Source organism: Python bivittatus, unplaced genomic scaffold (genome assembly GCF_059951505.1).
Source record: "Python bivittatus isolate LINGU-HERP-01145 unplaced genomic scaffold, Pbiv_v1 ctg000700_np1212, whole genome shotgun sequence".
Taxonomy (NCBI): domain Eukaryota; kingdom Metazoa; phylum Chordata; class Lepidosauria; order Squamata; family Pythonidae; genus Python; species Python bivittatus.
In genome coordinates this window covers 101,174,855-101,186,488 of record NW_028277098.1, presented here as the reverse complement: position 1 = coordinate 101,186,488, position 11,634 = coordinate 101,174,855, and positions in this window count along the sequence as shown.

Below are 11,634 nucleotides of genomic sequence, written 5' to 3'. Positions count from 1 at the left end.
CTTTTCATCTGCTCTTACCAGAAAATTATAGAATGGTTGAGTTGGAAGGGACCCTGAGGATCATCTAGTCCATGCTGGCTAGGGAATTCTGGGAATTGAAGTCCACACATCTTAAAGTTGCCAAAGTTGAAAAACACTGCTCCAGTGAATCAGGGAGGTGTCTGAGTCACTTCTAAATGTTATCTCATTGCTCTGGACTTAAAAAATGCTTCATCCCTTTTTGCCTAAGGAACCGCTCTTGCATTTTCCCATCAAGGTCCTCTTCCTTTCTCTCTACAGGTTCTAAAGCAGGGTTCCTCAACCTCAGCAACTTTAAGATGAGTGGACTTCAACTCCCAGAATTCCCCAGCCAGCCATTCACTCCCCTAATTCACTGGAGTATAAGAAGGGGAAGGAGGTCCAGCATGTTCCGATTTGCAAGATTCTGTAATTAAACCCCATCTCCATCAAAGTAGCTTCAGCTTCTGGTGGGGTTGATCTCCTGGTTTGGTCTACCTCAGTCTTCCTTTCTTCAAACAGAACATCCCCAGTTCCTTCAGCTTGTCCTCGTTAGGGCATGTCCTCAAGTCCTCCTAACATCTTTATTGTCCTCCTCTGCACATGTCAGTATCCATGTGGAAATGTGGTGCCCAGAATGGTAGACACCACTCCAGATGAATCTCACCACGGCTAAGTAGAGAGGAACAATAACTTCACGCAACTCTGATGCACTGCTTCTTCTAATGTAGCTCAGGACTGCATTAGCATCTTCTGTGGATGGCTTAATTGGATTCCAGCTCTGAGCAGGAATCAGACTACGTGGCCTCAAGGTTTACTTCTAAATACAAGAAATCCAGGGATGTTATCAAATGATGTATTTCTTCTACTTGCCATGAAGAATCCTTTCATATTCCCACACAGTCTTCCCCTCTTCCATATTGAGTACCATACCTGAACATGGCTACCATTTATCCCCAGGAACATCTCAAGTTCCTTCAGCCTGCCCTCATAGGACACATCCTCAAGTTCCTGTATCATCTTTGTTGCCCTCCTCTGAATCCTTCCCAACCTGTCAAACTCCATCTGGAAATGTGGTGTCCAGACGTGTTACAGATATATCATGGGTGTTCAGCACCTGTGAAGCAATGAACATAGAGTCAAGAGACCAACCCAGTGGCATCATAATTACAACTCCATTCTTGGAACCAGCGAAGAGACACAAATGAGCTGAGGTTTTGCAGGGACAGCCCAGCAGAAATATCAGTTTGGGCAAGTAGATTCTCTGTCTCAAAGGAAGTAAAGCCTGCGGGGAAGGGGTCAAAAAAATCAAGATGGCAGCCACAATCGTGCAGTCAATGCTCTGCTCTTTTTTTTACGTGCATTAGAAGGAACTGGACAGCTCTGAAAACATATGTGATGGTTGGAACTCTGTTGTTTTTCATTTAATACCAATCATAGCCTTTATCCTCACAGCTGATCCCTTACTCCCTCACCAAGCCTATTTAGAATGATGGCAATGTTTTGCCTTCAGTCTGAATTGGCTTTGTGATGATCCTGCATTACCAAATCTGACTGGATTTGTAGTGGGGTGATGTCATTGATCTGGCAACACCAAGCCTTCACTGCCTCTAGCTCCTTTCCTTTCTCTCGAGTTTGTCCCAACCCACATGTTTTTCTTTCCCAAAATTTTATCCTCCCATTTAGTAGGATAAGCTAAAAGAGTAACCATTATTACAGGTGGTGGATTTTTGTTGTTGTTTAGTCGTTAAGTCGTGTCCGACTCTTCGTGACCCCATGAACCATATTGCGCCAGGCCTTCCTGTCCTTCACTGCCTCCCTGAGTTTGCTCAGTTTCATGCTCATTGCTTCCGTGATGCTATCTAACCATCTCATCCTCTGCCGTCCTCTTCTCCTTTTGCCTTCAATCTTTCCCAGCATCAGGGTCTTCTCCAAAGAGATCTCTCTTCGCATTAGGTGACCAAAATATCTGAGCTTGAGCTTCATTATCGATCCTTCCAATGAGCAATCAGGGTTGATTTCCTTTAAGATTGACTGGTTTGACCTCCTAGCAGTCCAGGGGACTCTCAAGAGTCTTCTCCAGCACCACAGTTCAAAGGCATCAATTCTTCGGCGCTCGGCCTTTTTTATGGTCCAGCTCTCACAGCCATACATTACTACTGGAAAAACCATAGCTTTGACTATGCGGATCTTTGTCGGCAAGGTGACATCTCTGCTTTTTAATATGCTATCTAGGCTTGCCATGGCTTTCCTCCCAAGGAGCAAGCGTCTTTTAATTTCATGGCTGCAGTCTCCATCTGCGGTGATCTTGGAGCCCAAATAAATGAAGTCTGTTACTGCTTCCATTTCTACCCCTTCTATTTGCCAGGAATTGATGGGTCCAGATGCCATGATCTTAGTTTTTTTAATGTTGAGTTTCAAGCCAGCTTTTGCACTCTCCTCTTTCACCCTCATCAAGAGGCTCTTTAGTTCTTCTTCACTTTCTGCCATTAGGGTGGTATCGTCCGCATATCTGAGGTTGTTGATGATTCTCCCTGCAATCTTGATTCCGGCTTGTGATTCTTCCAGCCTGGCATTTCTCATGATGTACTCTGCATATAGGTTAAATAAGCAGGGTGACAGTATACAGCCTTGTTGTACACCTTTCCCTATTTTGAACCAATCGGTTGTTCCATGACCGGTTCTAACTGTTGCTTCTTGGCCCGCATACAGATTTCTCAGGAGACAGGTAAGGTGGTCTGGTACCCCCATCTCTTTAAGAATTTGCCACAGTTTGTTGTGATCCACACAATCAAAGGCTTTTGCATAGTCAATGAAGCAGAAGTAGATATTTTTCTGGAACTCTCGTGCTTTCTCCATGATCCAGCGAATGTTGGCGATTTGATCTCTAGTTCCTCTGCCTCTTCGAAACCCAGCTTGTACATCCGGTAGTTCTCGGTTCATGTATTGCTGAAGCCTAGCTTGTAGGATTTTGAGCATAACCTTGCTAGCATGTGAAATGAGTGCAATTGTGCGATAGTTTGAGCATTCTTTGGCGTTGCCCTTCTTTGGAATTGGAACGTAAACTGACCTTTTCCAATCCCGTGGCCACTGTTGCATTTTCCAAACTTGCTGGCATATTGAGTGCAGCACTTTAACACCATCATCTTTTAGAATTTTAAATAACTCAGCTGGAATACTGTCATCTCCACTAGCTTTGTTGTTAGCAATGCTTCCTAAGGCCCACTTGACTTCACTCTCTAGGATGTCTGGCTCAAGGTCAGTGATCACACCAGCGTGGACATCAGGGACATTAAGATCTTTCTTGTATAGTTCTTCTGTGTATTCTTGCCACCTCTTCTTAATCTCTTCTGCTTCTGTTAGGTCCCTGCCTTTTTTGTCCTTTATCATGCCCATCTTTGCACTAAACGTTCCTTTCATATCTCCAATTTTCTTGTAGAGATCTTTAGTCTTCCCCATTCTATTGTTTTCCTCGATTTCTTTGCATTGTTCATTTAAGAAGGCCTTCTTATCTCTCCTGGCTATTCTCTGGAAATCTGCATTCAGTTGCTTATATCTTTCCCTTTCACCCTTGCTTTTCGCATTCCTTCTTTCCACAGCTATTTGTAAAGCCTCATCAGACAGCCATTTTGCTTTCTTGCATTTCTTTTTCTTTGGGATGGTTTTAGTTGCTGCCTCCTGTACAATGTTACGGACCTCCGTCCATAGTTCTTCAGGCACTCTGTCTACCAAATCTAATCCTCTAAATCTATTCATCACCTTCACTGTGTACTCACAAGGAATATGATCTAAGTGATACCTGAGTGGTCTAGTGGTTTTCCCTACATTCTTCAATTTAAGCCTAAATTTTGCAGTAAGAAGCTCATGATCTGAGCCACAGTCAGCTCCTGGTCTTGTTTTTGCTGTCTGTATAGAGCTTCTCCATCTTTGGCTGCAAAGTATATAATCAATCTGGTTTCGGTATTGACCATCTGGTGATGTCCATGTGTAGAGTCGTCTCTTGTGTTGTTGGAAAAGAGTGTTTGCTATGACTAGCTTGTTCTCTTGACAGAACTCTATTAGCCTTTGCCCTGCTTCATTTTGTACTCCAAGGCCAAACTTGCCTGTTATTCTGATTACTCCTTGACTTCCTACTTTAGCATTCCAGTCCCCTATGATGAAAAGGACATCTTTTTTTGGTGCTAGTTCTAGAAGGTGTTGTAAGTCTTCATAGAACGGTCAACTTCAGCTTCTTCGGCATCAGTGGTTGGGGCATAGACTTGGATGACTGTGATATTGAATGGTTTGCCTTGGATACGCACTGAGATCATTCTGTCGTTTTTGAGGTTGTACCCCATTACTGCCTTTCCCACTCTCTTATTGACTATGAGTGCAACTCCATTTCTTCTAAGGGTTTCTTGCCCACAGTAGTAGATATAATGGTCACCCGAATTAAATTCACCCATTCCCGTCCATTTCAGTTCGCTGATTCCCAAGATGTCGACGTTCAGTCTTGTCATCTCATGCTTGACCACATCCAGCTTGCCTTGGTTCATAGATCTTACATTCCAGGTACCTATACAATATTGTTCTTTACAGCATCGGACCTTCTTTTCGCTTCCAGATACATCCACAGCTGAACGTCCTTTCGGCTTTGGCCCAGCCGCTTCACTCTTTCTGGAGCTACTTGGAAATGTCCTCCGCTCTTCCCCAGTAGCATATTGGACACCTTCCGACCTGAGGGGCTCATCTTCCGGCGTCATATCTTTTAGCCTTTTAACATTGTCCATGGGGTTTTCTTGGCAAGGATACTGGAGTGGGTTGCCATTTCCTTCTCCAGTGGACCACATTTTGTCAGAACTCTCTGTCATGACCTGTCCGTCTTGGGTGGCCCTGCACGGTATAGCTCATGGCTTCACTGAGTTACGCAAGCCCCTTCGCCACGACAAGGCAGTGATCCATGAAGGGGGGTGGATTTTTACCTGTGTCTTATTTAGCATTTAAATTCCTACACCAGCCTTCTCCAAACACTTATCTTTCAGTTCTTTTGATTTCAGCTTCCATAATCCCCAGCCCTTAGCTGTGTTGACTTGAGGAGCTGGGAGATGTAGTCCAGAGCATCTGGATGAGGGAGATTGAGGGAAACTGTAGCATTCTGTTCCCCCTTTTCAAGCAAAAGACATTGATCACTAGATTTGCATTCATTTGCATGCCTGCTGGAAGGTGTCAGCTAGTGTGTGATCTAGAACAATAATTAGTGAATGTGCAAATTCCATAGTATGTTTTTTTTTTAAAGCTACCCTTGAGAACCTAGAAATAAATTCGTTCATATATGCATGCAGATATATGCGTGCCCACACATTTGTCTTTTCAGCAACGCATCAGAATGAGAAGAATTCACTTAAGAATTTTTTTCCTCAAATGTGTTTTTCTGTCAAGGGTGGAGGTATATAACGCTGACCTCCTGGCCTTCTTAATGACTCAGATCTTGGCTGTTGAAATCTCTCATTTAATGGGGTTGACTCAAGACAGATAGAAGGAGCATAAAGCAGAATTTGGCTACAGCAGCTGGGGCAGGTCAAAGAACATCCAAGTCAGGTCAGCCAAGAGGCCCGAGGACCCATTGCTTCTCAAGAGAGAGGACAGCTCCCAACATGGTGAGATAAGCAGCGAGGCCTTTGCATCAGGGTGACGGTCTTGAAACAAGTCTTTGACTCTAACTCAAAAGCTAATGAATGAATCTGTGGCACCTCGTGGTGGAAGTTGCTGGAGACAGGGCCTCTGTGCAACAAGGCCCAGACATCCTATTCTGTGCGCCAATGGGGTAGTTTCCTATCGGAGGACACAACTGGCTTGAATTTGGCAACTCTAGAGCAACACGAGTGCTGTGAACTACATTAGGCTACCACCTCATGCCTACAGACACTAGAAGGCGGCAAAGACACCAGGCATTCTATTGGCTATCATCTGGTGATCATGAAGATGCTTGCAAGCCAGTTCCGTGAGTCCAGCTGTGCAAATCAGGTCACCAGAGAAGCCACAAAAGCCCATTTAAAGCTGCTGACCCTGGAGGAGTTCCATAGTCTTATTATCTTCAGAACGTGTGCCATTTGCAATCTACTCGGAACCCCTTCTTGAAGTTCTTATTGACTCAACAGCTGGCAGTACCATGGCCCACTCAAATTTTAGGTGGGACAATGTATAACATCTATTCTGGCTTTCCACATCACCACCAGCCTCAATGAGCTTTGTCTGGTCGATGAACCTCACCACTTTGGCTTGTAAATCATGATTTATGACTTGGCAATGTTGGGCGAACCCAGCCAATTGTGATGTATTCAAGGTACTGTGGCGAAGGAACTTGTGGCTTAGTGTAACTGGTTAAAACTGAGCAAAATTGCTATGGTTTGTTGATAGGAAGTTTCCAGTCCTGGTTCAGATGTGGCACATGAGAATCCTTATTAAGAAAGGCCACCCATTTCCAAATAATCTGGCCATGAGGAAAGAACTCAAAGTTCTTGGTGAACACAGAGAAGAGCATGGTGGTCAGGAGAAAGGGGGGAGCTTCAAAAAGAACGAGAGATTTCCACTTGGCCAATAATATCATACAGTCCCACCGAGGATGGAAATGAACAAGGGGTCCATAAATGACAGACGGGGGATTACAGATTAGAATGCAAAGAGAGCTGGGCTGGATCACACCAGAGTGGTGCCTAGTCTTGTTCTGTTCCCACAGGGGTCAGTAAACACCATGCAAGGAAATGTGCTTGTGTGTGCACCGGCCTGATATGAATGTTTGGATCCCTTCAAAGAGAAAAAAAAGTGGAAGATATGCATCAGGATTGGAGTCTTTGGGAACACTACATCTGAGAAAGTCACGGACAACAAGATGAACCTGAGCCAGCAGTGTGAGGTAGTTGCTAGAAGGGTTAATGCAGTTCTGGATTACATGTATGTAAGACACGTGTAAGACATGGATCACTGCCTTGTCGTGGCGAAGGGGCTTGCGTAACTCAGTGAAGCCATGAGCTATACCGTGCAGGGGCACCCAAGACGGACAGGTCATGACAGAGAGTTCTGACAAAATGTGGTCCACTGGAGAAGGAAATGGCAACCCACTCCGGTATCCTTGCCAAGAAAACCCCATGGACAATGTCAAAAGTCTAAAAGATATGATGCCGGACCATTAGCCCCTCAGGTTGGGAGGTGTCCAATATGCTACTGGGGAATTGTGGAGGGTGATTCCAAGTAGCTCCAGAAAGAGTGAAGCGGCTGGGCCAAAGGCGAAAGGACGTTCAGCTGTGGATGTATCTGGAAGCGAAAAGAAGGTCCGATGCTGTAAAGAACAATATTGTATAGGAACCTGGAATGTAAGATCTATGAACCAAGGCAAGCTGGATGTGGTCAAACATGAGATGACAAGACTGAACATCGACATCTTGGGAATCAGCGAACTGAAATGGACGGGAATGGGTGAATTTAATTCGGGTGACCATTATATCTACTACTGTGGGCAAGAAACCCTTAGAAGAAATGGAGTTGCACTCATAGTCAATAAGAGAGTGGGAAAGGCAGTAATGGGGTACAACCTCAAAAACGAGAGAATGATCTCAGTGCGTATCCAAGGCAAACCATTCAACATCACAGTCATCCAAGTCTATGCCCCAACCACTGATGCCGAAGAAGCTGAAGTTGACCGGTTCTATGAAGACCTACAACACCTTCTAGAACTAGCACCAAAAAAAGATGTCCTTTTCATCATAGGGGATTGGAATGCTAAAGTAGGAAGTCAAGGAGTAATCGGAATAACAGGCAAGTTTGGCCTTGGAGTACAAAATGAAGCAGGGCAAAGGCTAATAGAGTTCTGTCAAGAGAACAAGCTAGTCATAGCAAACACTCTTTTCCAACAACACAAGAGACGACTCTACACATGGACATCACCAGATGGTCAATACCGAAACCAGATTGATTATATACTTTGCAGCCAAAGATGGAGAAGCTCTATACAGACAGCAAAAACAAGACCAGGAGCTGACTGTGGCTCAGATCATGAGCTTCTTACTGCAAAATTTAGGCTTAAATTGAAGAATGTAGGGAAAACCACTAGACCACTCAGGTATCACTTAGATCATATTCCTTGTGAGTACACAGTGAAGGTGATGAATAGATTTAGAGGGTTAGATTTGGTAGACAGAGTGCCTGAAGAACTATGGACAGAGGTCCGTAACATTGTACAGGAGGCAGCCACTAAAACCATCCCAAAGAAAAAGAAATGCAAGAAAGCAAAATGGCTGTCTGATGAGGCTTTACAAATAGCTGTGGAAAGAAGGAATGTGAAAAGCAAGGGTGAAAGGGAAAGATATAAGCAACTGAATGCAGATTTCCAGAGAATAGCAAGGAGAGATAAGAAGGCCTTCTTAAATGAACAATGCAAAGAAATTGAGGAAAACAATAGAATGGGGAAGACTAGAGATCTCTACAAGAAAATTGGAGATATGAAAGGAACGTTTAGTGCAAAGATGGGCATGATAAAGGACAAAAAAGGCAGGGACCTAACAGAAGCAGAAGAGATTAAGAAGCGGTGGCAAGAATACACAGAAGAACTATACAAGAAAGATCTTAATGTCCCTGATGTCCACGCTGGTGTGATCACTGACCTTGAGCCAGACATCCTAGAGAGTGAAGTCAAGTGGGCCTTAGGAAGCATTGCTAACAACAAAGCTAGTGGAGATGACAGTATTCCAGCTGAGTTATTTAAAATACTAAAAGATGATGCTGTTAAAGTGCTGCACTCAATATGCCAGCAAGTTTGGAAAACGCAACAGTGGCCACGGGATTGGAAAAGGTCAGTTTATGTTCCAGTTCCAAAGAAGGGCAACGCCAAAGAATGCTCAAACTATCGCACAATTGCACTCATTTCACATGCTAGCAAGGTTATGCTCAAAATCCTACAAGCTAGGCTTCAGCAATACATGAACCAAGAACTACCGGATGTACAAGCTGGGTTTTGAAGAGGCAGAGGAACTAGAGATCAAATCGCCAACATTCGCTGGATCATGGAGAAAGTACGAGAGTTCCAGAAAAATATCTACTTCTGCTTCATTGACTATGCAAAAGCCTTTGATTGTGTGGATCACAACAAACTGTGGCAAATTCTTAAAGAGATGGGGGTACCAGACCACCTTACCTGTCTCCTGAGAAATCTGTATGCGGGCCAAGAAGCAACAGTTAGAACCGGTCATGGAACAACCGATTGGTTCAAAATAGGGAAAGGTGTACGACAAGGCTGTATACTGTCACCCTGCTTATTTAACCTATATGCAGAGTACAGCATGAGAAATGCCAGGCTGGAAGAATCACAAGCCGGAATTAAGATTGCAGGGAGAATCATCAACAACCTCAGATATGCGGACGATACCACCCTAATGGCAGAAAGTGAAGAAGAACTAAAGACCCTCTTGATGAGGGTGAAAGAGGAGAGTGCAAAAGCTGGCTTGAAACTCAACATTAAAAAAACTAAGATCATGGCATCTGGACCCATCAATTCCTGGCAAATAGAAGGGGTAGAAATGGAAGCAGTAACAGACTTCATTTATTTGGGCTCCAAGATCACCGCAGACGGAGACTGCAGCCATGAAATTAAAAGACGCTTGCTCCTTGGGAGGAAAGCCATGGCAAGCCTAGATAGCATATTAAAAAGCAGAGACGTCACCTTGCCGACAAAGATCCGCATAGTCAAAGCTATGGTTTTTCCAGTAGTAATGTATGGCTGTGAGAGCTGGACCATAAAAAAGGCCGAGCGCCGAAGAATTGATGCCTTTGAACTGTGGTGCTGGAGAAGACTCTTGAGAGTCCCCTGGACTGCTAGGAGGTCAAACCAGTCAATCTTAAAGGAAATCAACCCTGATTGCTCATTGGAAGGACTGATAATGAAGCTCAAGCTCAGATACTTTGGTCACCTAATGCGAAGAGAGATCTCTTTGGAGAAGACCCTGATGCTGGGAAAGATTGAAGGCAAAAGGAGAAGAGGACGGCAGAGGATGAGATGGTTAGATAGCATCACTGAAGCAATGAGCATAAAACTGAGCAAACTCAGGGAGGCAGTGAAGGACAGGAAGGCCTGGCGCAATATTGTTCATGGGGTCACGAAGAGTCGGACACGACTTAACGACTAAACAACAACAAACAAGACACGTGAAGTCATTTTTCTTCTCTGCTTGGCAGTGGTGAGACCCCACCTGGAGTCCTGTATGTGATTCTGGGCACCCTATTTCCAGAAGGATGTTGATAGAGCAGACAGAAACCAGAAGATGGTGACAAAGATGATTCAGCGACTGGAGCTCATCCCCTAAGAAGACAGGCTGAAGAAACATCAGATGTTCAGTCTGCAAAAAAGAAAGATCAAGGGGAGACACAATACCCATGTTCAGGAATATTAACAAAAGCTACAGGGAAGATGGTCCAGAACTGTTTTCCATATGCGGTGGACAGAAGGCCTGAAGTTACTTGTGTCCTACCAATGAATTGCCTATAGACATAGATTATGAATGGAGAGTTACATGAAACTATTCATGCTATCTTTAATGGAAACTATTAAGTAAAAAAATCCATAAACATATACATCTACTATATATATGCAGGAGAAGCCTTTATATTTACAATTTATCTTCTTGTAATTGCATTTATTTTCCCCTTTTTTCCTGTTTATATTATTTTTATATATTTTTTCTCTCTGTTGTATTTGATGAGGAGGAGGAGGATGGTTGGTCGCACACTCAGCCAGATGTTTAGACTGGATTTGGCATTTTTATCCCCCCATCGAGTCCTTCCCAAGGACCTGCGATGGGCAGATGTTGCTGTTTGATGGGGTTAAAGGCATCGTTGCAGGATGGAAGCTGTTCTAAGTAAAGCTGCCTTTTGCAATGGACGGATGGCGGTTTTCCCAATGCCAACGGTCTTCAAGGGGTGCTCCAGATGTTTGGGGATGGCACCCAAGGCGCCTATAACTATTGGGACTATCTTTGCTTTCTTTTGCCACAGTCGTCCTACTTCTATTTGGAGGTCTTTGTATCTGGTGATTTCTTTCTCTTCTCTTCTGCTGTCTCCAGGGATTGCAATGTCCACAATCCAGACTTTTTTGGCTTTCTTATCGACAATGGTTCAGTCTGGGGTATTGTAGGGCAGGTGCTGGTCTCTGAATTCTAAAGCCCCAGAGCACTTCCGCTTCTTCATTTTCTATTACTTTGTCTGTTTTCTGGTCCCACCAGTTCCAAACGATGATCTTCTTCTTCTTCTTCTTCTCCTTCTCCTTCTCCTTCTCCTTCTCCTTCTCCTCCCACAACTTTAGAAACTAGGTCAGAAACAACAGGCGTACATTGCAGCTGGTTTTCCTGCATAGTGCAGAGGGTTGAGCTAGGTGATCCTTGGGGCTCTGCATGAACTCTGCAATACTAGTTTCTATGAACTCGCCTTGCCTGGCCCAGGACTGATGGATTCGAGTGGGTCCCTCCATTTTCCTAAGATTCAGCCAAGCTCAATCCTCCCTGAGTGGAGACAGAAAGCAGTTTTTGCTCTTTCCCTTCAACCCAGGAGGCATCGTGCTATTTAAAGCCCATCCTAAAATATTTCTACCTGCCAAAGCAGCTCCTGGATTGAGCG